This window comes from Chelonia mydas, chromosome 6 (assembly GCF_015237465.2).
Source record: "Chelonia mydas isolate rCheMyd1 chromosome 6, rCheMyd1.pri.v2, whole genome shotgun sequence".
In the NCBI taxonomy this organism is placed as follows: Eukaryota; Metazoa; Chordata; order Testudines; family Cheloniidae; genus Chelonia; species Chelonia mydas.
The window spans coordinates 104,790,560-104,808,202 of NC_051246.2; the positions used below are offsets into that span (position 1 = coordinate 104,790,560).

Here is a 17,643-nt window from a genome sequence, read left to right on the forward strand (position 1 = left end):
GTTTGGGAGAAATAAGGAGAGGTTGCATTTAAAGAAAGAAAAAAATCTGATGGGCTTGCAGCAGTGCCCTGTTGGTTAATCCTTAAAGGCAGGTCGCTACCCTCCCAAGATGCTTAAAAGCAGCTTACAGGGAGTGGGAGAGACCCAGGAAAGCGGCTCCTTAGAGGAATTAATGCACAAGGCTGAAAAAGCAAACAGCTGGTTAATGCTGCTACTCCAGTGGAAATGACTTTGTTAGCAATGGGGTTCCTAATAGCTAAACAAGAGCCAGGTGCAACTGTGCCAAAAGAGAACTTCTGATACGGGATGACCAGACAGCAAGTGTGAAAAATCGGGACAGCGGTGGGGGGTAATAAGCGCCTATATAAGAAAAAGCCCTAAATATCAGGACTGTCCCTATAAAATAGGGACATCTGGTCACCCTGTTCTGATAGCTGAAAGCTGGTGAGTCCCTGTTCTTTGGACTGAGTCTCATTGGTTCAGATCTCCATCAGCTCTGCAGGATCCACAAGGGCCTCTCATTAGGGCTGTTACGTTGCGTCCCTTTTTAGGTGCTCTCCTGGCAGTTCGATTGCAACCGACTTTTGCCAAGTATTTTGTAGGCCGCCATAAGCAAAATAACAGGCTCGCTCAAAATTGGGGTGAGGAGTCACATTTGTAAAGCTAAGGAGGACTTGAGGCATCTTAGAGAATAACAAATTTATTTGCGCATAAGCTTTCGTGAGCTACAGCTCACTTCATCGGATGCATTCCACTGAACGGAATGTCCCTATTCCACTGAATGGAATGTCCCTATTCCACTGAATGCATCCGATGAAGTGAGCTGTAGCTCACGAAAGCTTATGCTCAAATAAATTTGTTAGTCTCTAAGGTGCCACAAGTCCTCCTTTTCTTTTTGCGTATACAGACTAACACGGCTGCTACTTTGTAAAGCTGTGTGCAAGGTCTAACAGAAGAGAAAAGCCTGGGTTCTTGGGAGAGATGTCAGACACTGACAGGCCTGTAGCATTTGTACTGCTCTAAGCACACTGGGAAATGCCCACCCCTCTTGCCCCAGAGTCTCTCTTTCACGCACATACTGTAGGGAGCCATATAACCTTTTGTTGCTCTAGACCACCATTCATTCCCAATCACTCTAGGTGTCTGTGCCAGTTTACTAGGCTAAGAACTCTGCTCTGCCAGCCCCCTGTGTAACTGTGCACTCTCCATTTCGATCTCTGGATCACTAGACTGCAGCTAGAGGAGAACATAACCCTCTGGTAGGGGTTATGGCAAGTACAGATGCATAGAATGTGAGCAGCAGTGGTGCATCAGAGCCAGGCACACAGGCACATCACTATGGTCCCAGGAACTTAAAGTATTTCATGTTCCAGCTACAATATGTTACCACTGCTCTAAGCAACCTTTATAGACTTTGTCTGTAGGGCAGAGGAGACAGCCCTGATGCTCGATTTTACAGTGGCGGAGGATATGTCAAAATCGGTGAAGACAGTCTCCATTCATATTTCCATTGAGATGTGGGATGTTTTCTCTGATTACCATTAAATTTAAGAGCCTGAGTAAAACCTACAAAAGCAAGGAAATGTGGATTTAAGGACTCACCTTTATTCTCATTTATCCTGCTGTGCAAAGTTCCACAGGGTATATAACACATGTGATTACTGCCTGCATTGATCTCAGACTCCAAGCACCACAGAAGCAAAAGAGGGAAAGTTAAGGGCGGAGAGTTACCCTTGATTTTGTATGTATTCAATCATGCTGGGAGTGGTAATCTGACTATTAAGGAGTACAATATGCAAGCTGTACCCCACAACAGTTGCCTAAGTAAAAGGTTGGAGGCTTGAAGTTCTTCAACCCTGTTTTATGCCAGATCTCACAAGGCTGATATTTGATTATTGTCTTCAGTGATAGCTGGCACACAGGCAGTGACAGCCTTAGGCCAGTGCTATGACCCCTGTGCATCCAAGGGATCTGTGCCAAGCCACCAAACAGCTGACAGCTGCAGGAACAGAGCCACAGTGGCCCTACCCCCCTTCTCAGCCACTCTGTTACCTATCCATGCTTCGACATTAGTGCCACAGACAAGTCAAGTACCATGACACAGACCTTCCCCTAATGGCTCTCTTTGCCCCGGGCTAGTTGAACTCTTGACATGTTGCTCTGCTGTTTTACACTCCATCATCCACTGTACTTGCTTGGCAGCTGGTGTCTGTGTGCTGTGGATGTATGGAGACCGCATTGTCTGACTGCACATGGCAAAGTAGCTGGATGGCATTTTGTATGATAGAAAGCCTCATACAACCTAGACATGAAGGTAATTTCTTAGTGTCCTTCTCCCCCTTTTTCTTTTGTTTCATCACCTGCAGAGTGTGTAATGAGGGGTATATGGGATCATGAATTTTGGGACGGCTCTTATTTTCTCTCTTGCGTCTTCTGTATGGGTTAAGCAATCCCACCCACTTGCAAAAAAATCCATATTGATGCTCTCCGCTTATCTAAATATTATGACAAGAGTCCCAGCGAGTGCAGAAACAACAGCGTTGGCAGCGGCTCCAACCACTGACTCATCCTGCAGAGAGAAATGGTATGGGGCCCAAAATAGAGAGAGTTTTTTTACTAGTAAGTCATGTTTCTCTCATCGAACTCGCAGGACCAAGGATGAGGGAGCCAAAGCCAAATTCCTGACTTCTAGGAATTTTCAGACAGGCTTGAAGTAACAGAAAGCTGTGGACATTCTGATTCCTTACTGACGAGAGTCCAGATTTGATTCTCTCTCATTCTCTGCTAATAGGTCTCTCTTTTCATGCACATCCAGGGCTCTGACAACAAGGTCACATTTTTACCGGACAACTGCACTCTAAAGCAAAGGTGTCATCACAACCAAACAAGTAGGCGCTTTCGATCCTGCGTCACAAGTTATATTGTCCTTGCTAAACAAATAAATAACAATAAACAATCCCAAATCACCATGGCCCAGAGCTAAGTAACGTGACTAGATGCTGGGGCCCTTCAGAGCGGGAGGTGGAAGGAATCCTTTTTTTCCATTCAACTTCAGCAAAAGGGTTGGAATAGGCTCCATATCATGCCTCTTTTGCGAGAATCATCATAGCATTGGATGTTCCAACCCCAGCCTGCCCCAAATGCTGCCTGTCACCATCCTGCCCCCAGAGAGTTAGCTCTGGCACAAAGAGTGTGCATGATCTGCTGTGTAGACATGCTGCTCTCCTCATGTAGAGGAATCATGCCAATTCAGCTGTGTCAGGGGCCCTCTGCACCCACACCATATGGGTAGCATATGGGTAGGATTTGGGCCCAGAAGGCTCTGCATAACTCCACTCCACATAACTCCATTCCTTCTCTCTTTTGCTCTCTTATCTTCTTCCTCCCCCTCTGACTCCCATTGCTCAGACAGACCCACCCCTTCTATCTGCTGCCCCCTCTGCATCCTTCTCAAGCTCCTGTCTGTGGCCAAGGGTTTCAGGCATGGGTGCCTCAAGTTAGGCTACTATTGTCCTTATGTAGGCACCTCAGTGAGTGTCTGGAATTGCAAAAGACATCCCTAGTTTTGAAAATCTTGGCCCACATGCCTGTCCCCATGGTGTGCCTTATGTTTAGAACAGTCTCCCTGTTTTGTGCACCAGCAAATGACCACCTTCATCCACATCCTGCCTGGACACACACTTCTACTGAGGACTAGTTAAGCAAGAATCCACCAAAGATAGAAAACAAAACTGCTCCATTTTAAGACTGGGCAACAGGTGTATCTGAACTAAGTCTGCTGAGGCAAGAAGCAGGCCTTCCTCTCTCTTTCTACAGACTGGAGCCAACCTGCAGTCTACTGCCGCACAAGAGCTGGTAAGTTACTGTTCCCTCTCACAATGCTTTTCTGATACGTAGCTGAGCTGCCTTAATTTAGTGGTGAGCTACCAAAATGACCTTATGAATGCCCCCTATAAATTGAATATTCCACATCCACTGCAAGGGAAATTAGTGCCATCAAAACTCTTTGTGGCTAGGAATGGTTGAACCAGTTTAGTTAAAGTAACAATCAACTCAAGCCATCTCTTCATATTGAAAATGAATCTTGCTTGTAGGTTTCAAACTACTGGTTTAACTGTTAAAATGACTACATTTTATTTGGATTTGAACTTCTGAATGTCCCCTGAATTTCCAAGCAATACTGGGAATCTCACAAGAGCCTGTGCTCACACAATTATGATGAACCTATTGTGCCTGATAGGAACAGAATCTGAACATTGAGGCGTTTTGCCCATCACTATTCATTACCAAAACCCTTTGCCTCTATTCTGAATTGCTGCATTACTGATCTCTTCTTTCATTGTATCATTTTGCTGACTGTGCTATAATTTAATATCTCAGTCTAACAAGATCCTCCTGGGTTTTAATTCACAGCCATCTCCACATAGGGTCTGCTCCTGCACTTTCAGCACAGGCAGAGTTCCCCCTTGCTAAGTATTCTTCTTCTTTTTATTGGATTGACTTCAATGAAAGTTTGTCTAAGTAAGGCATAGAAGATCAGACCCATAATGTACATGGATATGTTAAGCGTAAACAGAGACAAAAGTACATGGTAAGGAATGAAGTGCTAACATTGTAGGCCAGGTCATGACTTCCTTCTTTGCATAAGTGAGCAGTTACGTATGAGTAGTCCCACTGAAATCAAGATTGCTACTCATGTAAGTAACTGCTCACCAATGTGAGTAAAGACTCACCATCTGCCTCTGTGGAAAAAACCATGGACATCTGTAGTTATTATTATTATAGGACTGTATGCTCTTTGGAGCAGAAACCTCCTTTTTGTTGTGTGTGTGCGTGTGTGTGTAGTGGCTGGCAAAATGGGGCCCTGATCCCTGACTGGGTCCTCTAGCCATTACCCAATGCAAATAAATAACATTAGTATAGGGAATAAAAAGTTGGTCATTAACTTCTTGAACCACCGTTCAGTACAATTAGTGACTAAATATGACAATTTATATGAAACGACAAGTCGCCTCTGAACGCACCTCCCATAAAACATAATGTATCAAGACAGCCAGTCCCTGTTCAAAAGACTCAGGAAAGCAGCATTGCAGCTTATTGTTAGAAAAGGTGATAGTAGGTCAAGGATAATGAAGAGGTCATTAAAGGAGCAGTGGAGGGGATCTTGCCTTAGCACTGATTTCACCCTGCTCAACTTGTAGGTAGATACAGAACTTCAGTTTCTATGGTTTATGCTTCATTAAATGGCATTGATCATGCTGACAACAACAACAAGATTAAGAGACTCCAAATGAAAGAGTTAAGGAGGATTTCTTGGCTTACTGTTTCTTTTTCTCTTAGTTTTTAAGGCCCCAATTCAGCAAACACTTCCAAACATACTTAACTTTACATATGAAGTTAACAGGATTGCTCATATGTGCAAAATTATGTATGTCCTTCAGTCTTTGCGGGGTCGAGGCCATTACTTGTGCCTTTAGGTCTTCATGTTTTGGGCCAGATCCTCAGATGGGGTTGAAGTCTATGGAGCTACACTGATTTACACCAGTTGGGAATCTGGCTTTTTTTTTTTTGGTAAGTTGCCAGTCAAACCTCTGCAATTTTCCGAGTAAATTATGGCAGTTTACTGCTAAGGATATCATGGGCTTTTTAAACAATGAAAAGATTTTCCATTTGAAACCATGCAGAATTACCGTGTTTAGAGGGAAAACAAATAATGTAGGACAGCAGCAGCAGCAGCAGCAGCCAAGTATACTTTTGCAATAACGATTGATGCAAGCCGGTCAAGTTATAGCACGATGCAGAATAAAGCAACTATAGGCTTCCAGATGGAACTTTCCAGGTAAACAAATCCATTTCAGCCCCAGCTGTCAGAACATGTCTAACTGTTTATGAAGTAAGCTTGGCATATCTCACAATGCCGTCAAACCATGAGTCTGCACAAACTCTTTGATGCAAAGGGTTTATTTCTTACCAAACTGGATCCCAGTACAGAGTTAAGTGCAATAACAACTTCAGAGATATAAATGAAGGGAACCATTTGCTAATATCATTATGCTAGTTTACTCTATACCTGGTACACTGCATTCACTTTACAGTACCTTAAATATGTCACAACAACATCAGCAACTATCTTTCCATGTGCCTTAGAAACAACACATGCAAACATTCCAAGTGCACATTCTGTGTAAAGGAAAAGTAAATAAACTATGCAGCTATGATTCTTTCCAACCATTTCCAAATTAAATTTAACTGATGAGCGTTTTAAAAAAAGTCTTGGTTAGTTTACAAAATATTATAGGAGGAAGTATTTTCACAACCCATAACACGTCAATAGATTCTGCATAAGATAAGTAAATTTAAAGCATGCACAGTTGCATTACCTGATGGTTTCTGAAACAAAACAATAATGCTGCAAAGAGTTCTCTCCTTGGGTAAGTCTCAGTACAGAAAATCCCCTTTAGTATTCATCTCTTGCCTTTCCCTGGGTGCACTGATCTACTGCAGGGCAGCTTTGAAATGCTCTCACTTTGAAGCCTGTAGTTTATTTCTGGATCACCCCATGATCAAGGATTACCAGCCAAAATATAAGTTGTTCTGAATCTCAGATTTCCTGCTGGAAGATTCACTGGAGAAACTTTTACCCATCCTAAAGTTCTTCTTTGTTGCTTTAATTTGTAGAACTTCATTTCATCAAGCATCCTGTAGCTAAATGACACAAGGTTGACCTTTCTATTACATCATTCTTTATTGTCCTTGACAAGTAGACCATATATGGATATGTTTCTGAAACTTAAAGGGAAAAAAGAAATTGCAATATATTTTTGATATAAAGTATGCGGTCCTGGAGGGTTTCATTTATTTTTGGGGAAAGGTGCAGGCAGATTTTCTACTGTACCTGCTTTTGCTGCAGCTGCTGCTGCATAAACAGAATAGGGCAAAGATGACAGTGGGTGCTGGCTGAGGTTTTACAGTGGTTAATGTATTTTAAGGCTACTCGAATTCATGGAGCCCGAGTCTTTAGAACTTCCAAGATATCACAAAAGCACTTGTGAAACAATCCCACACATGATTCCATAAACATTTACTATAGAGAAAGAACTGCTCTAAATAGCACGTGAACATGAAGGAAAGTCCCATTCCCTAGACAGCTTAAGGCCAGTGTATGTGCCATGGTGGTCATATACCTCATGGTGGCCTTTAGAGAAGTTGCTCAAGGAGTAGATAATGTGGATCCAGGTGGAGTCTAAAAGAAGACCAGGTGGACTGAAAACAACTAGGCATGGGTGACCTGCCCCTTTAGGACCTGGGAAACCTAAGGCCAGTCAGTCTCATTCAGTTAGCCCCACCCTGCCACACCTGGGCAGGATGTGGGCCTTAAAAGGAAGAATGCTGACCAGTAGGAGGCTGACTAGGGAGGAGTGGAGAGTGAATGCTCTAATCTGAGGGCTGGCTGAGGAAGAGATCCAGAGGTGAACAGAGAGTCTTGTCACTGGAAGACCTGAGGGAAAACAGGTGTGACTGTTAGGCTTCCCCAGGCCCTTGGCAGAAGAAACCTAAGCATGCTTAGGGCCACAGACCAATGAGAGGGCCTAGGATTTGCCTGGGTCTTTTGTGGACCCCTTGAGCTATGCGGGGAGTGAAAAAGACTGTTCAGACCCCAGTCAGAGGGCTATACAGGACCCCTGCAGTCAAGAGGAAGAAGGAATGTTGTGTGTCCTGATACAGAGGAGGAAGAAATATTTACAGGCCTGAGTGTAAAGCCTGGGAACATTGGTACCCCTGAAGAGGTGGGGCTAAATGTGACTTATCAGAGGCTTAAGTCACTGAAGTAGCCTGGAAGGCATTGATAGATGAGTGGAGTTGTAGAAGACCAAGGGGAAACTGAGGTAAAGGTGCCACAATGCCCCACTATGTTACAAAGGGCTGCGCTAGGACAGCGGGTTGTGTAACAGCATGTATGAATTAATTAATATTGGTGGGTTGGCTGGAAGAAGAAAAATACCACTTGCCTGAGGCCATGGAGGGTAACTAGTCATTTGTCCAGAAGATGCCCAGGTGCAATGACTGTGGAGAAAAGACACAATATGAAATCAGCTGATACCAATACTCCTACTCCCAGCACTTACCATATTGGTTCCATGAGCGAAATGGAGGGCAAGCTCATGGTGGGTGGCCCTTTCCTTCATTTGTCAACACCTTGTTGAGCCTCAGCCTGGTCGCAGAGCACAAATACCCATCACACTAATGCTCAACAAGGTGGCCTTAGATGGAGCCACCCTAGTAATATTCCTTCATCTATCCAGTTACTTTCAGTCTACCTGCTCTTCTTTTAGATGCTTTCTGCATCAGAGTTACCCCTTCTTTGTTCCTTCTCCTTGACTAGCTTGCTCTGGTGTGATGCAGATGGCCATCTCATCATGCATCCTCCTTCTAAGCTGCTGTCTGGTGAATGTTCTGTCCTTCACGACTGCGTGATGTTAGAGCAATTCTTATTTTCAGACCACATTTAAGGTATTCCACCACTTATGCTGGCAGTCAAAGAAGCAATTGCTGCAGTGACCTCCTAGGGTGTGAACCTTGCACACCTTTGACAATCATCTCAGCAATCCCTTCTCCACCTTTAAGCATAACCTAAAACCTTCTCTGAGTTAGTTTTAATTATAACCACTGTTCATTTAACATGTAGAGCCTTTCCTCTTCTTTTTCTTTTCCTCTGTAAAACTGCCCTGCTGCTTGTTTCTCAGGCTCTGACCCTGTCATCAGATCTACTTGGCTGTGTGGAGTCCCACTGAGTTGAATGAAACTATTCATGCACTTAGTCAAGCTTGTGCCTAACCGCTTGGCTGAATTGGGGCCAGAGTGCTCAGTACCTTGCAGGATTAAGCATTTAATTAGAAAATGGCATTGGGGCCAGATTCTGGTCCCAAGATCCACATGAGAAAAGGACTTTCCATGTACCAGTGTCATCTTCCTGCAGAAACGGGGCAGCACTGCCTCCATGGCACTGTCCTACCTTCCCCCATGCACCTTGTGGAGGATGCACTGTGGGTCCTGGGGTCTGTGAGGGGTGAGGCAGTGGGAAAGGGATAGGGGTGGAGCAAGGCAGGTTAGAACATGTATCATCCCCCATCAGAGCTGTGCTGCCTTGGAATGCAGGAAGGATGACCCATAAGGGATACAGAGCTGGTGCAGAGGTACAGGGCCTCTCAACAGCTGGTTGTGGACTGCCACAGATTCCTTTTGATCCATGCAGATCCCAGAGGACCTGTGGAGCTTGTTGGCCAATGGCACTATTGTAAAGAACACTTAGCTTCCTCCCAGGTGAGTTCATGAGGGACAGGACAGTGGGGCTCATAGATCCATTGCCCAAGAGACGGGCCAAAACTGGCAGCAGTTAGAACTTGCTGAGAGAACCCTCTTGCAGAACAGTAGTAGGAATAATGGCTTTGAAAATGTATCTACTAGTATGTAAAAATGTATTCACCTTTAGGTTATTTTTTTAATGTAGCATTTATGTCTTCCTGTTAGGCTCCTTTGACCAGCATATATTGAGTAATGCAATGTTTCTGCAATTTGTCAGCAGTGACCTTTCCTGCTATCACTAGAACCACCCTGTACACAAGTTAGGAGCCCTCATTTTGCATCCTGGATAAATACTCATAAAAGAGAGAATTCTGCAGCCTGTGCAGATATTCACAGTTGTATAAAGGGTATTTGCTTTCCTTAAAAGCATCCAGTACAGCTGATTGCTGAGGGCAGGATACTGGAGTATGTGTACCATTTGTTTGATCTGGTATGGTAGTTCCTTAGAGTTTTCCCATAATGAAGCATGATTTTATAACTAAAGCTCAGGACTGGGCATCAGGAGATCTGGGTTCTATTCCCAGATACCACTGACTCTCTTTGAAGCCTTGTGCAGCCACTTAAGTTCTCTGTGCCTCAGTTTCCCCACTTCCAAATGGAAATAATGGCTCTTACTTACCTCAAGGATGTGTAGGGCTCAGTCCTGACATCTCACTGATGTGAAGCCAATAGGACTATTTACCTGAGGGAAAACTGTTTTTGTATCCTTGGATGGAGCTCCTCTGGAAGTTTGAAGTATTAGTTGCTGAAGTACTAATGTACAGAAATACATTTTATTTATTTTTCAATAAAGCAAAGCTGTAAGTCTGCTACAACACATCCAAAGCATAGTAATAATCATGATTGTAGAAGAAGTGTTTATATTTTTCCCAAAGACGCATCCAGTTGTGCATCTTAATTTAATACTTAATTCCAAGAGATTACAAAATGTCACCAGCAAAAATAAATATAAAATGCGATGTCATTTTCTGGGAATGCTTTCAGACTCGGATGCTGCACATTAATATCTGTTTTCTCTTTACTCAGAAAAACAATATTATAAGCCAGCTCACTGTGGCTATGGGAAGTGGATTAGGGTCTCATGAATGGGTCACATAAAGGGAAAACTGAGTTTGAGGAAAGAGGAAGAGAGGAGACCCTGTGAAAACTTGGTAAATAAAAAAAAAAGCAGGTTCCTTTTCCTACTTCCTCAAAAGTAGCAAGCAGAAGTTTCTAAATGCCTCTTTAACCTTTGCTTCAGCTTTACATTTGCTTGCAAGCTCACCTTCCCTTTGTTTTAACTAATCAGCTCTTCAGTTCCCTTAGGCCTTGTTTCTCAGCAGGATCCTCTACTGTGGATGCAGCTAAGACTAGTGCAGAAACCAAATTTGTGCATGCAAGCCAGTGAGACTAGAAACTGATTCTACGTTTGAAGTCAGAAAATAGAAATATTTTTGCTGTCTCATGATTAGAAATCTTCATGTGCAAATGAGTATGAACACATCATGTATGCTATCCTTTCAGTAGTGGAATGGTATTAATGATGCCTAAACTCGAGAGTTTGGATCACATGAATTCAGACACCATCGAGAAAGCAAGAACATATTGAATAGGGCAACAGACTAACTGTGTCTCATGGATACTGTAATTCCAGTAGGCAACCTAACCACTTCATTTCAGCTGGCCATTCAGACATGGTAGTTCTCTAGCAAATGCAGAAAGTGGGCGCTGAAAAGACACATGGAATATGAGATGCAAGAAGATCCAGTTAATGGGATCTCTTACATTATGCATTTGCAGAGCAGCTGTTTAATTAGGTTTTCTGCCTGACCTGAATTTCTTATGGCAGATTTAGTCACAGCATTTACCACAATATCTTCTAAGCTATAGTCCATGGTGATAGTCTATTGGTTACCTGGAGTGTGACACTGTTCATGGGTAACATAGAGCTCTTCTAAACTTTGGCTTAGTCTTTAGGTGCAATGCATTATGGGTGTGGTAGTTCATTGAGAAAATGTGTAATACATGCATTCTCATATTTTACAGTCATCTTTATCAAAATCTGGTGCCAATTCCTGCTCCCATTGATGTCAATGTCACAACTCCCATTGGTTTCAATGGGGAGAGGGATTCTGCTATTAACTGATATTTGGTGTGCCTGCAGTATTTCACTACCATCACACACTCTCAAAGATAACCAGCAAACTCCAATGCATCTCTCCTACCCCACACTCACCCACCAACCCTGATCCCTTTCAAAGAAAAAGCAAATGATTTTCAATAGACCTACATTTTGTTTTAGATGGCTTTTTATTTTATACCATCTGGCAAATACCTGCCTTCTATTTGATTCCTCAGCACTTACACATCTTGTAATCAAATTCTTAATGTAAAAACATTGTTTACACCATACATTTCAATTTTCACATTTAGAGTTATAGTAGCAAAAAATGCCAACCAATAAAATCCACTGAAGTGCACTTGTGAAAGAGAAGAAACGCGTACACTCAGTGTTTATGCACTGCTTTGCACTGACGGACCCTAACAACAGGGGAAGGAGACTATTATTAGCTCAGCATTGTAGCTGGGGGAAAGGAAGGCAGAAGGGTGAAGGGCAGAGCCGCAGAAGGAGTCAGTGTTAGAGCTAGGACTAGAACTCAGGAGCTCCTGGCTTCAATTTCTGTAGAACAGACCATTCTTCTCTCCACACACGCACATGCTGCTACTAAAACTCCATCCAACTAGCAAGGGGACAAGAATTTCAATAGATGAAGGTTTCAATTTCTTCCCATAGCAAGAATGGGCTGAGAAGTGATTGCTTTGGCCATGCTTATATGGTGGTGACAATAAGCCAGCAGCACTTTAGTATGTGGGTACTGGGTGGTGTTGGTAGCTGTGATATACAGGAGGTCAGACTAAATTATCTGATGGTCCCTTCTGGCCTGAAATTCTATGACACTTCTAATAAAAAAGATGTGAGATATCGAATATGCCAAGGTCTGGGTAATTGCTAAGGTGTGATGTCTACAGAATATATTATTTCTTTGTGGCTCTGCTATCTAAGACCCTGATGCTGCAAAGTCCTTCCAACCCCAATCAACTCAGAATTAGAGCTGGTGATTTTTCAGTTCACTGGGAATTTCAAAAAAATTGAAAAAAATATTCATTTCTGGTTGAATGAAATGTTTTATATTGACAAAACGGAAACGTTTCATTTTGATGTAAACCATTTTTGATTTGTTGCTACATTTTTTTTAAAAAACAGTCATTTTGAATGAAAAATGTTTTATTTCTAAAATGTCAACGAAATGTTTTGATTTTTTTTTTCAGAAATATTTTTCAACAGCGGCAATTTGGTGAAATTGCCATGAATTTGCAAAATGCTTTGGTGTTGCTGAATCTGCTCCCCCCGCCCCCCCAAAAAAAGTTTCTCAGACTATATTAGTTTTAAGACTCAAGTTTCCTCTCACCTTAATGTGAAATCAGTGTACGTCCTATGATTTGAGTGGAATGGCTTCTGATTTATTTTGGTGTGTTTTAGAGCCCACTGCCTCAGAGATTCAGCATAGTGGCCGAGCGTGCTATATCCACTTTTGCATAGGGACTTCTTTCTGCATCTCAGTTACAGTCCAGAGGGAGTCCTCACTTCTTTGGAGATAGCATATTAGCACCAAGGGGAACAACAAATATATAAGCTCTTCAGCACCATTTTAGCTGCTTGCTGACTCAGGCTGGACTTGACAGCCAATAAACCTTGGAGGAATCTGCAGTTATTACAGTCTCAGCCTCTCTCTGCAAATATCATCAGAAGGTCAAGTACACAGACTCAAAATGAAAAGGGACTAAAGTACAGGAGAATATGTAATCATAATGCACAATGAATAAAACCTCCATGACTATGTAAACAAAGACACGTTCCTTTTACTTGGGTAAACATCACCTTTCTGCTATTCTTTGTTGGGCAAATATCATTTATATTTTATAATGAGATTTATCAGGAGTTCTAGTGAAAGGTTTGTTCTTTTCCTTGACCTTTCAGAAACAAAAAGAAAAGGAGTACTTGTGGCACCTTAGAGACTAACCAATTTATTTGAGCATGAGCTTTCGTGAGCTACAGCTCACTTCATCGGATGCATACTGTGGAAATTGCAGAAGACATTATTCTATACACAGACACCATGAAACAATACCTCCTCCCACCCCACTCTCCTGCTGGTAATAGCTTATCTAAAGTGACCATCAAGATGGGCTTGGATTCCTGCAGGAAATGGCCCACCTTGATTATCATACACATTGTGAAGAGAGTGGTCACTTTGGATGGGCTATTACCAGCAAGAGAGTGAGTTTGTCTGTGGGGGGGCGGAGGGTGAGAAAACCTGGATTTGTGCTGGAAATGGCCCATCTTGATGATCACTTTAGATAAGCTATTACCAGCAGGAGAGTGGGGTGGGAGGAGGTATTGTTTCATGGTGTCTGTGTATAGAATAATGTCTTCTGCAATTTCCACAGTATGCATCCGATGAAGTGAGCTGTAGCTCACGAAAGCTCATGCTCAAATAAATTGGTTAGTCTCTAAGGTGCCACAAGTACTCCTTTTCTTTTTGCGAATACAGACTAACACGGCTGTTACTCTGAAACCTTTCAGAAACAGAAGCTGAAGTCCCATTATTAGAGGGAAGGATGAGGGCAAGAATGACAATATGTTCCACATCATTCTACTACATACAATGAACGTAATGGCCAAAGCCACTGTTTCTGAATCACTGCCCTAATGGAGATATCCTACAGAATGTGACAGAAAATGATTTTTCGATCGAATTTTTAAACCAGTCTACAGAAAGCTATAGTAGGAATGTGCTTCTCTATTAAACTCCATAGGCTGGCTTAAAATCTGACAGAAAGGGTATCAGTCTCTACTAAATTTTATAGTTTGTTGAGATATTTCTAAGGTACCCTGTAGAATTTCTATAGAATTCTGTTGGTTTACTCTCTATTAATTTTTATAGGACGTTTCCCTAAAAGAATAAGGCAGCTGACCCTACAGAGTCAGTTTTCAGAGGTCCTGAGAACCAAAATGTAGGTGTACCTTTGATCTTATAAGGAGATATTTATCCCTAATTGCCTATACTGAGTAGTGGGAATGGGAGCTAACTCTGGCCCTTAGTGGCCCCTATCCCTGCTAGTGACTAGCGTGGCTACCTGGAGGCAGGTCAAAAAGTATCCTTTCAGTAGTCTTTTTAACTCAAGCTGTAGAATTTAATAGAGAATCACACCTGTGGTATATTGAAAACTGTTGGAATTGCAAGCTATCCCTTTAAGAGTGTGGGTGAGTTCTCTGTTGTGAAAGTGAAGTGTGTGATCTGGGGGTCTCAGTCAGGAAGGAGCCAATTCAGAAAAAGGTAGGCTGAGCTTTGCCTTTCTGCCTTAAGGAGCAGCCTGCTTTGTCTCTCTATTTTTGGTTACTGTGTGTTATTGTTCTGGATTCTAAGAAATGAATTAGTTTTACATTGCAACCTTCCAGCAAGAGTATTTGATGTTATTTAACATTTCTGTTTATAGGCCGTGAGTATAACAATTCCCCTGCTCTAGATTTCTATAGACAAGTTTTAAAAATCCTACAGAAAGCTCATTCTTTAGGGCTGTGATTTGGAAGTTCTGTTTTCAACTGTTCCATCCACTGTGTATAGTAGGACTATGTGTGACTTTTTACTGTCAATCTTGCCTTCCCCTTCCTTCAATGACATGAAAATAGGTCTGCTGCATACCAGATCTGCTTTCCTTCAAATTCCTAAGGGTCAGAAAAAATTCTTGCTGAAGTCAATAGCAGGGCTGGCCTTACTATGAGACGAACTGAGGCGCCCGCCTCAGGTGCCAGACTGTGGGGGGGAGAGGGGGGATGCCACTAGGACCCAGAGTTTCAAAGTTTTCTCCCAAGCGAGGGGGTATGGGGGCATCATTTGAGCTCCCTGCCTCAGGTGCCAAAATGTTGTGGGCCAGCCTGGTCAATAGGAGAGGCATCCACCTAAAGTCACAATCCAGCAAAGCTGATAAGCATGTCCTTAACCGTAAGCATGTGAGTAGCTTCATGGAATTCAATTGGAACTACTCACATGCTCAGACTAAGCATATGATGAAGGGCTTTTTTGGATTGGGGCCTCGTTGAGGGCAGAACTGGGCCCTCTGTATGTATAATATGGGGAGAAGAAAAGAGAACCATGCAGGACAGTTGTGTAGTCATGTCACTTAATGCACTTCTAGAAGGCACTCTCATACTATGGTGAAGAGAGCTGTAAAAGGAATAGAACAGCATATGCTGAAGGACAATGCACTGTCATCTCTATTTACTCACTGCTGTACAGCCAAATTGAAATGTGTCTAATTTCATCATTTAAAGTCCAGTCCAAATGAAGTCTAATTACAACCACTGAGAAAGCTTAGACATCCTCCACCAACTACTTTGTTTATGGATGAGAAGGTAAGAAGGATTTTATTTCTCTTCTAAATGCAAATCATAATGCAACAGGTTTGTTTTGCAGGGCTGACATTTAATTGTTTGCCCTATATCTCTCAAGAGGAGTTAAATTTAGCATAAGTGTCTGGACAGAATGTCATCTGACACTAGTGTATGTCTGTTGCACAATGTGCCATGGAACGAGTAAAATTTAATTTAGTTAAAAATAACTGTATGCTTACCTCGTAATTTGGCAGGCTCCTGGATTTTATCCACTGCAATGATCAACAGACGGTACAATAATGAGACACAAATATGCAAGGGGACAAGATTGATTAATAAACTCAAGAAAACATAACTTCCCCGCATTTCTTTCCTATATTAATTCAGTCTCCCTGTTTAGATAAATACTAAATATCATTCCATAGTCATTTCTTTAGAAGCAGGAGGACTCTTTTAAACATATTTGTATTGTCACAGTGGGGCTTGGCCCCTTTAAGGGGAGATGGGCTTGCTCAAAGAGAATAGGCCCATCTCAGCCACCTCTAAGTAACTACCTTGGTGATTGACTAATGTACCTGGACTTGAAAGGCTACCAGAGCTCATTTGAAAAGAGGAGCTCCTAGAGAAGCCTCCCTGCCAGCTGACCTCTCCAAACCTATCAGTGGAATGACTGGGTAGGGAGAAGGGGCAAGCAGGGAGACTGTTTGAGTGCTTGCCTACCCAGGGACATCAAATTCACACCTTTAGTTAATTTGGATTATTTTTTCTTGAAGTGGATTAGTTAAACTGCATTAAATTCATGTGTGAACACCCTCATACAGAATTCAAGTGGCCTTAATTTGATTTAGTTTAATTCCTATCCCTATTCTGTAAATAGCCAGATTCTTCTGCCCTTGCTCATACTGTATAGCAGATTATTGCACATGTGATTCCCTTAATTTCTGCGTGACTAGCTGTGGAGTAAGGTACTACATGGTTTGACTGAAGGTAGTAGAATCTGCTCACCAAATGCATTTACAACTGGCTCCCAGCTTTGTTTTATTTGTATTTAGAGTCCTCTTAGCCCTCCAGGGAAAACTCAAAAACAGAAAAGATTGTTGCACAAATGGCAAAAGTACCCAAACCATGTTATGGACAAGAGTAAAACAGGCACAAAAACATACACTAATGCTGAAGTATCAACCCTGAAATGTCTTGACTTGTGTCATACTCTTAATATTTTAATAAACTCAGGGTCTTTTTTCCATTTGAGCTGCCAACAGACCACTGTGTCTTGTCCAAACACATGAGGTAAGCAAGATTGGGACTTCATCTGGCCTTGGCTAGACAACAGTAGATGCCACAGACAGTAGTACTGGTGACACACTTCTATCATCCACTATCCGTCTATCCATTTGTGGTATTTTTAAGGCACCTACTCCTATCATCTTGGTACTTAAAAACTGTTCCTTCTAAGTCAATATTTAGCCAATGGCCCTGCTTCATGCTGAGGGTCCCTTTGCTCCTACAAGTACTGGGGTAGATCCACAGCGGGTGTAAATTGTCTTGGTTTCATTGAAATTGATACCCGCTGAGGATCTGCCCCACGATCTTTAGAAGAAAGCTGAAATCTCTGGCCGCTTGTTGCCTTTAAGCAGCTTGTGGCCCTTTTGGAGGACTAGAGATAAATAATGTGGATGAATAAATTCTGCTTGCCAACATTCCCTCTGCAGTGTGTGATAAATGCATTTTTCTTCACTAACTAAAACCCAGTTGTGACCTACAGCACAGTTGGTAAAGAATGGCTTCCATGCTCTGTCCCAAAGAAGACTCCGTTTCAATAGTGTATAAAGTGGTCCCAGTACATC

At 42.4% G+C, this 17,643-nt stretch overlaps 1 protein-coding gene across 2 annotated transcripts in view; it reads right to left on the minus strand.

Moving 5' to 3' along the window:
• The window catches only part of ASB2 (ankyrin repeat and SOCS box containing 2), a 46,752-nt gene extending 30,591 nt beyond the window's left edge, over positions 1-16,161 (minus strand). Inside the window, exons 1-3 of one of the 2 annotated variants that reach the window (XM_043549169.1) lie at positions 16,036-16,161; positions 9,983-10,116; positions 6,381-6,705 (exon numbers count right to left, since the gene is read on the minus strand). The gene's annotated coding sequence lies outside the window, so the exon portion shown is untranslated. The remainder of the gene's footprint in view (positions 1-6,380; positions 6,706-9,982; positions 10,117-16,035) is intronic. The other variant, XM_007063447.4, reaches the window with a different exon arrangement.
• Between the last annotated feature and the right edge of the window lie 1,482 nt (positions 16,162-17,643).